A 17,952-nucleotide genomic window follows, 5' to 3' on the forward strand; every position below is an offset into this window, starting at 1 on the left:
GCCATCAAAGACAATGAAATTTTTATCTTACTGAGAGCCTGTGGCTACAAAAGTGGGTCGCATTTGAAAAAATATGTAGGTGTACCATATACTTTGTCAGCTAGGTCAGAAGATGTCCTGCCTTACTTAGACCTTATTCAAAACCAGCTAACTTAAACAGGACCTGAGGATATGAACCATAAACTAGAAAAGGTCCATGACCTCTTTCATCCTTCTTGACCAGCAAGAGCTGCCCTGTCTCTGAGGCTGTGCCAATCATACTTTCTCATTTCAGCTTTGCTTGTGTTAAATGTTGTTTTAATTAAAAATAAATAGGCAAAATTACTCCTTAGAAGTGGTATTCCAGGAACAGAATTCTTCAGGGTATTTTGCTAAACTTAGTCTTGTTTTCATCAATTTTGCTGGCAGACCTGGAGGATAGGTGTCAATTCTGTGATCTCAGTTATGTATGTTAAGGCTAAAGGAATAGTTAAAAGGTTACAGCCAAAATTGACCTTAAAGTTATTTGATGTTCAAATCTTTCATGTGTTGACAGGCCTGCTCAAGTGAAGGGTGCTACTTCAGCAGGAGTTTTCCACGTCTCTGTAATGCTTACCCTCCTCTTAAAAATCTCACATTCAGATTGGAATTTATCAGGCTGTTGCCGTTTAGCTTCTGGATAAATCAAACTGGGTCCTCCATAATAGTCCATGGATCCATTTCCCAATGAATACACATTTTAAAGCTGGAATAGATGGTTACATTATTATCAGGACAAGTTTGTTGTCCAGTATGTGTACATTTTCCCTCAGTAGATATGTGAGTAGTGCTCCCATCTATAGGTGATTAGTTAATTCTTATTAGGCCTAAATGTTAGGGTTCTTTGTTGAGCCCATTCCACCAAATAACATATACCTTCAGATAAACCCGAATGCCTTATCTTGTCCTTTCCACTGATAGCCTTCACAGTATAGAAATGGTTAAGCCCTAGGAATGCTTAATCATTCCTTAGCCAAGGAATGGATGGAATTTATTCGAGATGCACTGTTCTGTATGGGTCTTACACTGAAGTATTTCAGAAATGTCCAGCATTTCAACAAGCAATGGGACTAATTCCCGTCACTCTTCTTTGTTCCCTACTTCCATCACCAGTGAGAGAAAGGTGTGGGGACCAGAATTCCGTTTCTGCAGGGTCTTGTGCTGCTTTTCCTTAGTGTGCGTGAGCTGCTCCACCCCTAATTATGTGCTAGGTTTGGTGTGCAGTAATGAGCTTGATCATTTTGTCATGGCAAACCTGTGCCAACCCCACTTTTTTTTTTTTAAGTATCGTTTTGTAGCTTAGCCTTGCCAGGCCAGAGTCTTTGGGTTTTTCTTTCTGAATCCCTGAAGTTTGTCTCCATCGTTTGTGGGAGTCAGCATGGTATAGCGGTTAGGTAATAAATCTGGGTTCCTGGCTCTGGCTCAGACTTCTCACGTGTTCTTGATAAATCATTTTCCCTTATTGCCTCAATTACGAAGCAAAAGGAGGTAATATTTACTTACCTCAGAGGCACTGTAACATTAAAATGCTTGAAAGCTCTTTCGCCTATTTCTCTGGCTATTTATGTGTCTTTTGTCTTTGTGGTGTCTTTGCTTCCATACTGAACTTTGGTATCTTTTTTCCCCCACTTTTACCCCTTAGTGGCCACTACCCATTTTAAAATAACCACAGATATTTTCTCTACAGTGGAGAGTTACAGTCCCTGTCTTGGGATCTGTCACTGTATGGGTCATCCTGAAACCCTTATCTTGGAAAGTCTTTTTGAATCTTTTATTATGCTGCAATTCTTTGGTGGTTTTTTATATCCAAACTGCAAAACTCTGGCTTTGTAATGTGTTTCTGCTTTGTTAGTTTTCAGTTAAGTTCTCATATAAAGGTTCAAAGCCACAGTGCCCTTTCATATATTCTACTTGTGCTTTTTTCTTTCTCTTAACCTTTCTATATTCGTTTAAGAAGCATCTCTAGGAAATTGCACTCTATTCTCTGTTAGGGAACAGTGAGTTGTTCAGTGGTAATTACTTCCTTACAAATAAACCTGTATTTTTGAACAAAGCAAAACCTTTAAAGTTTTGAGGCAGAGTAGAAGTGCCTGAACACCTGAGCTACTTCAATACAACTGTTTGTGCAGTTGCATCATCAGTGAATGCACATTTTATGTTCCACCATGAGTGCCTGTCACAAGGACTATGTAAAAGACAGATGGAAAACCAATTGTGTGAAGAAGAATATGCTTGAAAGTTGAGTACTGTTGTTCTTTTTGTTTGCACGTTTATTTTACATGATAGATTTTTAAAATAACAAATCCATAAAATTTGGGCTTCTTTTATTCAACTTCCTTGGGACATGAACTACCACCTTTTGAAGATATTTTTAAGTAAATCTGGGTCTCACCTCTGTATCAATTTTTGTACTCATAAACTATTACAGGTATTTGTAAGTTTTAAGGAGATTAATCTACACTGCCTTTTAATGAGGTTATGCCTATTTAAAAAGCACTAATGATACTTGTTAGGATTGCAGGTGAAAACAGTCTTGTCCCTGGTCACTCAGGGATGTACAGCCACACTGTTACTGTGAAATAATGCTGTCTGGCTTTTGGGTTTTTTTCATCTCTCCCCACTGCTGAAAAACTTCAGACTACATTTTTTTGGCCTGCACTCCATACTGTCCGTGATAGAACTTGGAGAAATATTTACTTCAAATCCAGATCCTGTCAGGAGTTGCAGGCTTAATCAACAGACCTCATGAGAGATTACTAGAAATGTGATTTAAGGTCTCAAGATTTAGACATTTTCTGCAATCCTTTGACTTCCAGGGCATGTGGTGGAGCCTCTTAACCCTTAAAAGTTCTCTCCATCTCTCTGCCTCAGAGGCGTTAGGATTTAGTTTGACATACCTTACAATCTCAAAGGATTTTGAATCTCGCAGAGCAGATTCACACCTACAGAGCACAGAATCATGGCAGGTGCTTTTATTTTTAGCAGCAGGTCTGTTCAGAGGTGGTTCATTTAATGATCCTGTCTCTGGCTGGGGTTCCTGTTCCTCTGTAACTCTCCCACAGTGAGGAAGTCTGATAGTTTGGCATTTGGAAGCTAAATCAATAGCATACATCCAGGAGGACAGAGATCTGCAAGCATTAGTGGGAGCAATTCTTGCTCCCATGCCACTAACTCTTGTGCCTTAAACACTGAGTGAGAGACACTTGCTTGAACTGAATTGTATGTGGGAGTTCAGTGCTCGTGGTTAGTCCCCCTTCCGTAGTGTTAACTCTAAGGTATCAATTAGAATAATGATTATGCTGTTTAAACAGCACCTGGTTTTTTCTTTTTTTCCTATTTTGAATTGGCACTTTAAAAGCCAGTGATCAACTTATTGCTTTATTAATGTAGATTTGGTGAATATACTAACTAATGACTTCAGAATTTGATGTGACGTGAATGTTCTATTAATGCAGAGGAAAAATTAGGCTATCATCCCTGTCAAGCAAGAAACAAAGGGATGATAAATGGGGTGAATAGTTATCCTAGCTCCATGCAGCTTCACGCAACTTTGAGGTACCACCCTGAAATTATCATTTGAAGAGTTATTTGTAGAATGAAAAAAGAATGAAATGAGGCAGCACTTGCCATGTGTTAGATCCCTGAATGACAATGTAATGGGACTTTCCTGGGCACACAGGACAGGGAAGTCATCTTGTTTTAACTTCAGCATCCATCACTGGTGGTTACTGCAGTGCAGTGTTGCAAATGAGAGTTAATGTCACAGTTTTCAGTAAACTTGAGCTTTGTCTTGCTTTTTTTTTTTTTTTTTTTTTTTTTTTTAAATAAAAGGCAGTAGATTCCCCCACAATGAAATTGCATCTGCCAAATGTTAGGGAGCTGCTCTGTAGCATCTGCAGCATTATGCTAAGGACTGCTTTAAGGTCTTCCCTCCTTCAGGTACCCTTTAATAGAATGAATACTGCAACCATTTGTTTCAGAGGTATATTCCTCTAAAAGGTTTCTTTATTGATTTTTTTTTCCAGTGTTCCCTTTCTGTAATTTCTGTGGAGTTTAATTATTAGCTCCAGGTATCCTGATTGAAACCCAGACTATAAGAAATGGAGGTTTAAATTGAGACTTGTCTTTTGAAGTGCTGTAGAATAGTTTTAATATAGTTGCTATAATGTATGTTTTTCTGTTTACATTATTGGGTAAATGAGACAAAAATGAGAGCTTCTGTCTGAATTTTGGTATATGAAGCCAGAGTCCCAGAGCAAATGTCTGTGTGATTAAAGTGGTATTGAAGCATTATTAAAAAGCTGTAATTTCAAATATTTTATGCTTTGTTTCACATACAGCGCATCTACAGTGCAGATTAGTTTCTTAATGTAATTCTGGTGCTTGCACTCTACTGAAGTCAAAGAAACTTTTCACTGGTCCCTGTTGGCTTTGGATCAAGCCCTTGGTTTAAAGTATTGATTAAAAGAGAAATTCAATCTGAATGGAAAGCCAAGATAATTGATACAGCAAATGCGGTGAATTAGTAAAAAGAAAAAAAAAAAAACAAACACAAAAAAGTAGCTCCTAGAAGATTACCTCCACAAATGTAATTTGTTCTTTTGATTTGACAAACCTGGTTCCAGGTGCTTATTTAAAAAGCATCTAAGTAGTGATTTTGTCTGCACCTACTCATGCTTGGTTTTCTCCTCTTTATTCTTTTCCTAATAACTCTGCCATTTAATATATTACGTTTTCCTATTATTTATTAGATTGCTATGCAGTAAAAATATGATCAGAAAAGAATTAAGGGCTGCTGCAGCTGCTGAATCTTTGAAAACAATATACTGTAGCAGTGAAGATTGTCAACCACCCCAATAAAAGAGGATGTGCCTACTGGGAGAACCAATATTGTCACTTAAAATCTGGTAGCCTAGGAGGGAAAATCAGGATGGTTCAAAGTGTCTGTTGTAATCCTATCTTTCCTAAATCACAGTCCTCAACAATACAAATGCATGTTTAAAAGGAAAAGGGAAAGCAGAATGGAGTAGCTTCTCAAACAGCTCCCTGAGGTCTGCCATATCTAAATACTGTAAATGAAAACTGCTGAATTAAATTCATGCAGTCTGTTCACCAAATCATATGCTTATAATACCTTGGTTGTTATAGCCTTGGGAGCATTATGCAGCAGATAAAACAACTCAAAAATAATGTAAATCCAGGAAACATCACAGAACTTTGTTGTGCAAGCCTGCTACGTTTCAAGTCATGTTGATTGGACAGACCAATACTTGTAGTTTAGAAACTAAATTTCAACTGAGTAAATAATGTTTTATATACCCCTTTAGGTGGCTGACATTTCAACCACCCAGATTAGTAAAATAAAAGGAATTTGAAGGACATCTAAAACTGAAGTCTAGGTGGAAAGAAGAATAATGTGTGTATCATTTGTTGCAGTCCTGCCCTCTGGGGATATGGTCAGGTTTTGATCTACAGACAGAAATTCAGAAGAGAAGGATGCATTTTAGGGAGGTACTCTTGATGATGGTTAGCCCTCCCTCTCTTACACAACACAGCCTTTTCCCCGTGTACCTTTTTCCTTTGGCACATTTACCGTGTCAGGAAAATCTATAACCCTTTAGATAGGAAAGCAGAGTGCTGCTGAATCGATCACTTCATTAGGCTGCAGGTGAGACTCCTTCCTAACACACCGAGGCCAAACGATTCCTGGCCTGGTCTTCAGGTAGAGAGGAAGCTTTGAAGATGGGCAGTGTGCAGAGAAAGCATGTGTAAAGCAGAAGACCTTGTATTTTGGCTTTCTATTAAGCCAGCTGTTCCACTGGTGAAATTAACACGGTGGGGAAGTAGTTAGAAGACAAAGAGAGGAGGAGAAGGAGGAGTTCTGTATCCTTACATACCCAATGGTTCAGTCATGCACAAATCACAGTGCTTATCTTCAAAATGCAGTTCATAGTCTTAAAGTTCAGGCCTGCTCCTGGGGAGGGCCAAAGTGAGATGCTATTTTACTATAAGTGTATGCTTTAAAAATTATGACACCCATCACTGAAGGGTGGTCCTGCTGTCCTACAGAAACACCAACATTTTGTCTTCGTGAAGACACAATCATGTTCTCCCAAACAGATCAAATGGAATTAAGTACAGGTTTACTTTCCTTAATGTTCTTTCCAAAAAAAGAAGGAAAATATGTGCCTAATGGTAGATATAAGGAAGGGAAAGCACAGGTAGTCTTTTTCCTGGGAGAGCTTGTTCTCATCATCTAATGTATCTGTAAAAGGGGGTTTTTGATACCCAGCATTTAGTGGTTTTCATTTCTGAATAGTCTGTTGAAACCTTTGGTACCCAGGTTCTGCTTTCTAAACAAGCATGAATACACTAAAAAAGAAAATTAACGGTATTTTTTCTATTCAGAAGTTGAGGTGAGATCACTTTTCTTTTCAAAAGATTTGTGTTTTTAAATGCCTTTGTGTATGTTTGCTGGGTGTTAGATGTTTTGTCATTCCATCTGATCAATTACATTTCAGAATCATAGCCAGAGAAGATATATTGTATTAGTAGTCAAGTATTTTTTTTTAATCCTTTCAGTCTGAATTTGTCTGTCCTCACTGAAAATTCTGGAAATTCTATTATATAAGTCTGTGATTTTAGGCAGAGCTGGTCAAGAATTTTCCAGTATCAATTTTTTTTCCCTTTAGAGCTCACCAGTTCTTCAAAAGAGAAACTTTTTCAAGAAATTTACTTCATATGCAGCTGATGGACTGGAATTAATAATTCAGATGTTATTATTCTGTTGCCTTCTTTTAAAAGTTCAATAATTTCTTAATTTTCTATATGTTCATAGTATTGATTGGTGAATCAAGTGTGTTTCCCTGAGTCTTTGCAGTTAAAATTTCAGTGGTCCTTGAAAAGGGAAGAAAGTATATTCAGCAATAAATTGTGGAAAAAATTTTGATAGATAAACCAATTTAGAAATTACTTTGCTTTTCTTCATATCAGCTTATCTATGCAAAAGAAGTAGTTTATTCAGGAATGATACATGAAGCTTTGATGCATGATCAAAATGATACACTTCTGATTTTCCTTTGCTGTTATTTTATTTTTACTAGAGAATAAAAGTGTCTCTGAGCATTCCCCATAATGCTTTTGGATAGAAGACCAATGAAAATGTGTCTAATACATTAAAAAATAAGTTTCATTCCTGTATTCAAAGGGGACTTTTATGAGTTTTTCACATAGTAAACTGTAGTGGTTTTTTTACGAACAAGCCTACCGTGCTTGTGGTGAAGACTATGTAAATTACATTGATGCATATTTATTCATGTACTTCTTGTGGGAATATATTTAGGGGCCTATAAGCATATATCAGAATTTGTTACAGGGAAGGGAACTTTTGAGGAAGGCTTATTATCCCAGGAGTGGAATTAAGGTGAAATTAACAAGTAATTGAAGTTATCTTTGATCATGATTTTTCATTCCCTTTTTTTCCCTGCTCTAAGGAAGTGAATATTTTTGATGTTCAGTAGAGCAGTACAATGCAGCACAGAGAGGCATAATGCTGAATTTTCATAATAATGTTTGTAATGCAAATGAGGGACACTTCAAAAACAGGTTGATTAGCATTTCTTAATAAATTGCCAGTCTCCTCCTTTTTTCTTCATTAATTCTCTCAGCAGATTACATAGCTAGATTTTAGCATTAGTGAATGTGAAGTGTGCAGTGGCTTCTTGTGATATAATTATTTGGTGGCTCTAAATAGTTTCAGATTGTGCGTTTACAGCACTTCCTCCAGCACTAAAGCACTACAGTGAATTAATGAGCTGCTTGTCACCTTTGGGACCTTTCCTTTGAAATCCAGTCTGGCTTCATGTGAACTGATACCATTGCAGGCCAGCAGCTGGGAAAAGGTTAGAAAATGAATGAGCTCCAGGGACATTGCTGAACTTCCACAGGAGCATATATTTACTTTAGTGCTGTTTTTTGGAGATCAAACCTGGGGCAATGCAGAGCTGCTTGCAGTGCCTCCCACTGAGCACATCAGCCAGCCAGAGTATTCCCCATGGTGTGGCTCTTGGTAGTGTGCTGTGCTCTCCTCTCCCTTCCTTCCCTAGGTCCTGCAAGGGAGTGTTGGCAACACAGCCCCTTGAGCAAACAATCGGCTCCTCCTTTCTATGTATCATTCACGCTTCTTCCTAAATATTTTTGTTGTCTTTTCAATCGTCAAAGACTCCTCTTTTTCCCTCTTACCCTTTATTTAATTTAAAAAATAATTTGTTCTCTTCCTTATCTCTGAAATCTTGCTTTTGCTCAGTGTGTGTTTTTTAGTCTCCTTTTCCTCTGTTGTTTCCCACTGGGAGACCCAACAAGCAATCTCCCCTGCCAGACATCTGTGAGGAGCTATCTGCTGCCCTTTTTTAATTCTCATTAGAGTGAGTGACTTCAGAGAATGAAATGCTCATTGTGCTGCTTTGATTTTAGAAGAGAAACAAGCGTGACATTGTGTGAGCTTTCAGTTCAGAGCATCAGTTGGTGAGCATAAGTCCCTGTCCAGTTTGGAATCCAGTTGAGCATCGCTCTGCTGGTCAGATTACTTTTCCTGATTGCTCAAGGCAATAACAAACTGAGTTTTCAGGGACTGTGTTTAAATGATACGTGTAACTGTGATAAGCATTCAGATTGCACAGCTGAAGTTGTAAATCTAAAAGCTGCGGAATAGAATCATAGATTCATAGAACAATCTGTGTTGGAAAGGGCCTTTAAAGTTCACGTAGCTCAGCCCCCTGCAGGGGACAACTTCAACTAGATTATGTTGCTCAGAGGACAGACTGCAACTCCTGAATGTCCCTGGAGAAGCTCTGAGTTAGGGATACTTTCATATGCTCTAATTTTTGGGTCTTCTTCCTAGTGGTTCCCAGCATGGGGTTGGATGGCTGTGGTCACACTCTGTAACTACATAACATAACTCAATATTGCTGCTTCTAACATTCTACACAGGATTTTTTTTTCTCCAAATAGGAATGTAGAAATAATGTGTAACACTTCCTCTCATTAAGATGATCCTGGAGTCTTGTCTTTATTAATAAATTGTCTTGGCAATTTTCTTCCTTTAGTGTGTGTTGATTTTGATGAGGTAGTTCATCAAAAGTCTGTTTAAGCCATTTTGTGGGCCTTCTGTCATTTTAGCTGGTTGTAGATTGCCGCTGAGCAGTCAAGCCAAGGCTGGAAGCTCTGTTCTCTGATTTCCCTTCCAATACTGCAGGAAAGTCAAGTGTTGCTCTCCTTTCTCACTAATGGAGTCACTTAAATTTAACATTTAGGATAAACACAGTAGGTTTGCACTACTGATGATTACTTAAAATCTTTGCTTTTGGTTTTGTGTGGGATCTTAACCCCAGAGCTCCAAGAAGCTGTGCAGTTTTACAACACAACAGTGTTGTAAACATTGTTGTAACTTACAACAGTGTTGTAAGTTACAATGACGACTTTTGCTGTCCTGTCCTTTCTTATTGGATTTGAGAAGAGAGGGAGATGTATTATTTAAAAAATACAGTTGCTAGATAAATTGAGTAAAGGAAATTTATTTGTAAAATTACCTTAATTTCAAGAAAAACGTTGCTTTATTTTTTACCCTTCCCTCTAGGATTTGAATTGGAACCACAGTAAAGCGTGGTTTGGAAGGGACTTCTGGAGATCATTTGGTCTCTTTCTGTTGGAGGAATTAGATTTGATTAGTCAGGACATTACCAAGCTGAGCCTCAATTTTTTCCACCAAGAAGATTCCACCACTTCTTTGAGGGATCTTTTCTAAAGTTCAATTGTTCTCACTGGAATATTTCCCCCCCAGTATTTACCTGTACTTTCCCCTGCAGCAACTTGTGCCCATTATCTATGTTTTGTGAAAATATATCCTGATGGGAAGAATACCTCTGCTTTCTCTATATGTACACTTTTTTTAGGTAGTGGAAGTTATAACTAGATTTTCTGAGCCTTTTCTTCTCCAGCCCAGTTCCTAAAACTTTTCTTCCTATGAGAAGTTCTCAGATTCTCTAATCATCCTGGTTGCCCTTCACTGGACCCTATCCAGTTTTTCAGAGTCTCTCTTGAAAAGCTGAGGGCACCAAAACCAGACAGTCATTCCAGGAATGACATAACGTACTGAACAGAGTACAGAAATCACATCCCATGGCCTGCTGTGGTCTAGGACAGGGTATCCTTTGTTGCCTCAAAGGTGCCCTGCTGACTCCTATTCATCTTGCTGTCTGCCAGGGCCCCCATGTTTTTTGCAGCAGAGCTATTTCATGGACTTGTTATGTCCATGTTGTACAGCTGGTCCCTAACTCAGCTCTGCTCTACAGCTCCAGGCATCACCAGCCTGTCTGGTTGGAGTGGAGTTGGGTCATGACTCTTGAAATGGGAGGTGCTGGGAAGGAATTACTTAAACTGTGAGTGTTCTGGAGGAAGGCCAGGATGTGTACACCCACACAACCCCTTGTCTGCAGTGCTCAGATACTAACGAAAGGAACTGGTGGTTTAATTTCTTTATGCCTACAGGAGCAATCTGGTTTTTGGTCATAAAGTAATTGTAAGCGTATGAACTGCTTCTGTGTTACTTCAAAATGCCTGCCTGGCTTCAGACACTCCTGGAAGTGCTGTAGGAACTTGCCAGACTGCCTGGCTTTTTTCTCTCCCTTTTGCAAGATGACCTGCTCTCTTTGCCTGTCCTCCAAGCCAGGCATCGAGCTCCCAGCTCCAAATCCAGAGACAAAGGCCGTGTGAGCGTGACCCTTCTGAGCAGAGCCCAAGGGCTCAGTGAAGTGGTTTCCAGGCCCACCTGGACTGGAGCACCAAGTAATCCCCAGACTGTTAAGAAAGACCTGTCATATTTCTCACGGTGTCTTACCTAGCATGGCACGAGATGGGAGGAGGCAAGAGGATGCACTGCACAGCCTCCCCAACCACCCAGTGTGGCTTGTTCGTTCATTCTCTGCTACTGCCTCCAGCAGCTTCAATATGAGTTTTCTTGGAACATAGGCAGCAAACTCAGTCTTTGTGCAGCTCTGTCAGCCATTATGTTACAGATTTATTGCCAAAATTCTGATCATTTACTGAGCTGACAATTGAATTCATTTGTTCCCTGGAAAATGGGGCTGTGCTGCCTGCCACATTAAGGTGAAACAGCTGGAACAGCTATGGGAGGATAAGCTGGCTCAGAGCATGAGGCTGGGATGGGAGGGCTGCCCAACCACAACACACACTGCTGGCTGACCAAGAAGGAGCAGTGATGGAGCTTCTGCTCCCTCCTGTCCTTTTACCCAAAACCTAATGACTCGATGTGTTGTCAGGGAGTCTGGACAGCATGGCAAGAAGGGCTAAGAAACCAAAAAGCTGATATTGACTGTGAAGAACTTTATACCTGAACTACTTTGAGAATCTGAGGCTCTTTTGATGCCTTGTTTCACTTGGAGCAGTTACATGGGACTCCTGATAGATGAATGATGTGGGGCCAACCTCTCTGTTAAGCCTGTGGGCTATTTGTATGATTGGATTAGGTCAGTTCTAATCAGATCTTTTCCCCTATCACAAGCCAGACTCAATACAATGTAATCAGAGAAAAGCAACAAGAATGCTAGCATGGCTTATTCTAATAAAGTGAAAAATCAGCTTCACTTTTTCTTCGGCTATTGCAGTAATTTATTTTAGCAATTAAAAATTAATTCAGTCAGAAATATGATATAAAGGCATGATAGCATTGCTAAGAGCCAGAGCTAGGAAGCTTTCCTGGCTTCCCTTAGAGCCAGTGGTGAACCAAGAGGTAACCAGCATGGAGTCTGACACATTAAGAGGCATTCAATATATTCAACATCTGCATTCTTATTAGGTGTTCTGAACTTGACTCCCAATGACATTTGATATGTATGGAAACGAAACAAAAAAGGAAAATATATAAATATAGCAATTTAGGTTTGAGAGGACAATAGCTTAGCCAGTTAATTAGCATTCACCTTCAGAAATGCTTTCTTTGTATGTCTTATTTTATAGAAATCTTCAATGAATAAAGAAAAACAGACAGTGTTTCTCTGGTAACAAGTAAAGTGCAATGCCCTGTTTCAGTAATGGTGCAGAAACAATCCTTTTTTCCCATCACTTTAAGTTTAAATTACTTTCCCTTCTCATTCCTTCATTCTTAAAACATATTCAAAATTGTGCTCACATTGTTTGATGAAGGTGAAATTTCAGAAAGTTAAATATTTGGAAACAGGACTAATTTGATTTATGTTAGCTGTCCTCCTGGGAGCATTGCTTTGCTTTCAGGTATAAAGACTAAGGAAAGTCAATCAGTTCCCATATATTCCCACTATTATAACCCCTGTATCTGATACTGCCAGAGAGTTTGGCCCAAGACCTAAGGGACTGTGTCTTTTGCAGGCCTGTGACTGGTGGGAAGGAGAAGACAGATGTTGTCATATTCTGACGATAAAACCAAAAAAGGATCTGAAATGCCTTATTTACCTTGACAGTGTCCTTGGCAGAGCTGGACAGGAATCTACTAAATGAAAAGAGTAGCTAGACCAAAGGGGAAAGAAAACTTGAGAGTAAGGCCCCCAGTTTGATCCTGAAGTTACAGGAATGCTGGAATATTTTGAACAGGCTAGTGATGGATAACATATCCACGCTAAGAAAATATTTTGGTAAGCAAAATAAACCCCTCCAATTAGTTTCCACCGTGATTCATTTAGAAGTAATTTTCAGTTGGACTTACATCTGGACTAATGTCAGCACTGGAAGATCAGTTTGCTACTGAAGAATGTGAAATTGTATCTGGAAGGGCATGGTAGGAAGTGGGATCCATTTCATCAATTTCTTAGGAAATTGAGTTTTCAATTAAAATAAAATGAATTTATCTTCCTAGAGATAGGCCTGTAGAGACTTACATTTTGGTCATTATTCAAATATCCACAAACAGATGGCTCCCATGTTTCTTTACTTATAACCTACCCAAGCAGAGTAAAAAGCCTCACCAAAAATAAATCCCCACCAAAAAAGAATGTCCACATCTAGCATATCAAAACAGTTCCCTGAAACTGTACTGCCAGTCTAGGTTACTTGACTTGTTTTGATCTCCCCTGGCATGCAAGAAGAATATTGAAATAGGTAGGCATGTTTCAGTGTTTGGTATTTGATATTTTAAAAAGTTATATTCTGAACACTGTAGTCAAAGAAGGTCAGTAACTATTTTTTGAATGCATGCAAAATGTTGTGGTCTGAGTTGGAGGAAATAATTTGGTGTTATGTTGAGCTGGAAGCCTCCAGCAGAGCTTGGGAAAGGTGGGAAATTTTCCACTTGGGATCATTCCACACTTCCCTCAAAATATTCCCATTCCATGTGTTTATATATGGCTCTTGAAGTATTTGCTAACATGTGCAAAATTTCTGAAATGTCCAGTACTATTGAAAATGAGCCTTTCTGAACCAAGATTCAATCTTTTTTCACAGACACAGTTAGGTTTATGGCTGGGGAGGCAAGGGGTTTGTAAGCAAGGAGTACATAGTTGCTCTCGGTGCTAGGTAGACATTTGAGAGTGCTCAAACCCTCCCCCCTCTTCATCCCATGCTTTCACTTCCACAAAGCTGGAAACATTACAGATATGCCAGACAAATGGAAACTGCATTTTTCTTTTTGGGAAGTGGGGAAGGAAAAAAATAGAAAAACCCAAAGATCAAATATCATTCACTACTGCAATTCAGTGTGAACAGCTGGAGGTGGCAAACAGAAAATGTAAGAATTAAAATAATCTTAGATCTGCATTCACAAATCCATGGAAACAAAATTTCTCTTCAAAATTGCCCAATCCTGATATGTGTGCAACCAGGCCATAAAGTATATTATGATGTTTGAAGGTATGGCAGAGTAGAGGCAAGCACTGACAAAGAATGTCAGTTTGGAGAAAATAAAACATGGCGAAGGGAAAAATGAAAGAAGAATTTTGAAAGGAAACGTTGAAGGATAAAGCTGGCACTGGAAAGCTGTCTAATGTGCTGAGGTATTGATCCAAATGCCCTATGAGCTTTGCAAAGAATAATGTGATGCTTTGCTTTCCCTGGAGGATACAGGTATGATAACTTTGAAGCAATTCAGGTCAAGGGGAGAAAAAGATGTACCTCAAGTCTAGTGTAAAGATGAACCTTCTGTCATTTTCTAAACCCACGTTCTAATGCATTTTACCACACTCAAAATGCAATCCTAATTTGGGAATCATTAGGACTCAGACTACAAATCTCTCTTTCAAAATTCTGAGAGCTGTGCAAATTAATTTATGAGAAACCCCCGAATGAGCACATACTGTTTTTCATACAAAAATATTGCAGAGAAAAGGACAGATAGAGAAATTCATATATAGAAAAAAATACAAAAATATTCTTCAAGTAAAACTGAATTCTAAGTAGTTGCTGAGTATTGATACTGACTTGACAAGAGCAGAAAGGGACCATTTGCAGTGAATAGTGTATTAAGTAGTTGGAATGAGAAGTGTTTACTAAAATAACAGTAATTATTCAAACCAAGCTAATGGCAGCAAAGTTGTTGGGAAGCCTGTGGAAGATGATATGTTTGTTTGCTGCAGCATGAATGCTGTGGGTAGGTTTTTGTGTTTTTTGTTCTGTTTTTTTACAAAATACTATGAAATTTTAAATATGTATTTATTTATTTATTTTTTTAAAAGCTCGCACCACAGCACAATCTAATCAAAAGGGAAAAATACAAATTGTTCTTCAGCATCTTCTATCTGGAGGCAATAGCTAACAATATATTGCAATACACTTGATTATGACATTACAGAAATTTGCTGTTTATTTTAAGGGCTGCATCCATATCACTCAAATACAGCTAGAAGTCTGTTAAAGAACTTTTGTGTTCTCAACTGCAAAACTAAACTGATTCTGTGCCTACTGGCAAAGGCTGAAGTTTCCATTGACAAATGCATAGAATATGTAAAGACTTTGATTTTGTATTTTTGACACCCAGAATGCTTTAATGTTGTAACAAATATATTAGAATACTGTCAAAATGCACTCTCAATAATTTTATTCATTACTCAACATGTTTTTAATATTTAATTTGTCTTTTGGCTTTTAATATGAAAGTGAATCTGTTACCTGCTATTATTATCTCTTTGGATACACAAATGACCTTTTTCACAGATGCACGTGTGTGTTGAGTAGCAGAGAGTTACTTAACTATAAAACATGGAATCCCAACCCCAAGCAGTAGATGCCAAATGAGAATTGATTTTTTTTAAAATTTATATAAGGGCAACAAACCACTTACACACCATCTTTAGAAGACTTTTCATGACAGATTTTTTGCAGTTTTAATTATTCACCTTTTCTCATGTTGTTAAACTAGTTAGCAAAAACACCCCTCGTCCAGATATTGCAGGTAGGATGTGTTGTGAGAAACAAGGTGTTTTTCCTTCTAACAGCCTGCTTTGTTCTTGATATAATTTATAGGGGAAGACATAAAGTAAGCTAATGAAATAACAGGGAATGGATTGGCATGTCACATACAGGAGGGCACACAGCCCTCGTTGGAATGACTGTGATGAATGGTGGGCATGGGGAGATGAAGTGGTTGTTTATGCTCAGTATGATCCATAACCTCCAGCTTCAGAAAGCATCCTTAATCATGACAGCTGTTGGAGAAGAGAGAGTCTTGTGGACAACAGGGAAAAAAAAAACACCCTGGGTTTTTTCAAAATTTCTGTTGTTGGCTCCTGAACCCCTTCGGTGTTCCACAGCTACTTCAAAGCCAGGAGCAGTAGAACAGCTGTCCAGCAGCTGTGGGATCTGCCCAGCAGGGCCAGCACTGGCAGGATCATCTCACTCTTGTGCGGGTGTGAACAGAGGGGCCTCCCCTCTGCCCACCTGTTGATTTCCCAAACTGCAGGGAAATTAATTGCCTACCATTTTCCACTGCTCTTCCAGGTCTTTTTGAGGCTGACTAATGGCTTCCAAATGTGTTTGAAGACCATTTCCATAGAGAAGGAAGGGGAGGCAGGTAGATGGGAGGAAATTGCCTGAGCCTTGTTTATTTTAGGGAGCCAGGATCAAAGCAGAGCCCAAATGTGCATTGTATGAATTAAGATACGGGTACAGGTCCATTGCAAACACCTCCCTCTCCAACACTGTGAGTTGAGACCTTTGCCTCACAACTCTGCATTTTGAGTGGGTCTGCTGCAATTCAGGTCTTGGCAGAGTATTATCAGGTGCCGTGTTTGTAGGAAATGCATTCTGAATGGTTTTGCCACTGAGGGTTGGTTATTGGAAACTGGGACCTCCAGTGATCTTTGGGTCAGGTGAATAAACTGCTCCGGTTACAAGGAAGCATCTCGTTATTGAGAAATTGACTGCTGAGTAGTAGGAATTGTATAAATTAGCATTAATTAAAAAAAAAAAAAAACATAGTATCAGGAGATTTTGCAAACATTATATGCAAAAAGAATGAAATAGTAGGCCTCAGAGGTTAGGCTGGCTGAAGAAGCAAAGAAAACCATTACATTAAGTGCTGCCAGCAGTGATGGAGAGTGTTTCAGCAGCTTGACTTTCTGAACATAAAAGGTGTGTGCAGATAAAAACATCAAGATGCCAACCTAGAGAAAGTTGCACCTCTAGTTGTCCTGTAGTATAGGTGACAATTAATCAAGACGGGCCCAGCTGGATTGGTTTAAACATACCCAACAAGTTGTGTATGGTGGAAGCCAACTCAGCAGAGCTCTGTTTAAAAGCAAAATCTGCCCTGCGTGAAACTCTGCGTATTTTCTGCGGATGTAGTCTCTTGGTGACCATTTATATTTTAGGAACTGACATGTTCACTTTCATTAAACTTGCCTGAAAATGGAGAGCAACTGTTTAAGACCAGAGCTGTTGACCTTACATTTCACAAGTAATAAGATTTTATTTACTGTAGTTACTACAGGCGTACTTAAACTGAGAAAATATTTTAATACTTTGCCATTTCTGATAAATTACTGTAGATACATACACCATTCCTGTGCATTGTACAAATGAACAACCAAAAATAGTTTGAAAAAATATTAAACTGGAATGAAAAACATCTGAATGCACAAGTGCTGATTTTGGTTTAGCCCAGGAATTTTCAAGCCAAAACATGTACCAGTTTCACAGAGTTGGGATTTTTTTTTAACTTTTACTTGGACATGCAAGTCTTTCAGGAAGCAGATGGACTTGTGGCATCAGTATTGCCCTTAGAAAAAAACAGGTTTCATTTTAGCCAAAACCAGATTTCATTTTAGTTAAACATGGTTTCTTTTTTGCTGTGTATATTTTCATGTCTATGCCTGTGATTCCTGCCTGTAGTTTTGCTGTCCTATATAGTAGCAGTGCTTCCACATGGAATTTTATTTATAATTTTCCTGTGTTTGACTTTCTGAATCTTCCCAGTAAGGAGAAAAAAAAATCAAATATTATTCATAATCTGAAATAATTTCTGGTTTAGGTAGGCCCCAAAAGATTTTGAAAAGCTCCTTAGTATTTTGTACAGGATTTGATTGTCTCTGGAGTAGTACTGACTTTTCCTTTGGACTGTGTGATGCTTCCTTGCCCAAGTTACAGATCTGAGAGAGACTGGGTTGGGCTTCCAGATGGAAGCTGCTGGCTTTAAAAATTTAGTTTTCATAGTTTTTTGTTTTGTTTTGTTTTCTGAGAAAATACAGAGATCGAGGAAATGCATCTAATTAAGTAATAAAGTAGTTTGCAATGAAGATGCTTCAGTTTTGGGGTTTTTTCCAGTCATCTGAAATGTCACAGGCGATTACAAGTAATTACTTTTCTTACTGGGGTACTTCAGCTGAGAACCTGTGCATCAAACTGTGGAGTAGGGATTTTGGCTATGACCTATAGGAGGCTACAGGATATGTGGAATCC

The 17,952-nt window shown here is 38.7% G+C and overlaps 1 protein-coding gene and 1 long non-coding RNA gene across 9 annotated transcripts in view; both read left to right on the plus strand.

Moving 5' to 3' along the window:
* MACROD2 (mono-ADP ribosylhydrolase 2) overlaps positions 1 to 17,952 on the plus strand; it is an 853,971-nt gene that overhangs the window by 341,557 nt on the left and 494,462 nt on the right. The gene's annotated exons all lie outside the window — the stretch shown is intronic.
* Positions 9,396 to 11,678, plus strand: LOC137471764 (uncharacterized). The gene is made up of 2 exons (XR_010997829.1): positions 9,396 to 10,976; positions 11,028 to 11,678. It is a non-coding gene; the product is annotated as an uncharacterized lncRNA (long non-coding RNA).

This window comes from Anomalospiza imberbis, chromosome 3 (genome assembly GCF_031753505.1).
Source record: "Anomalospiza imberbis isolate Cuckoo-Finch-1a 21T00152 chromosome 3, ASM3175350v1, whole genome shotgun sequence".
Taxonomy (NCBI): Eukaryota; Metazoa; Chordata; class Aves; order Passeriformes; family Viduidae; genus Anomalospiza; species Anomalospiza imberbis.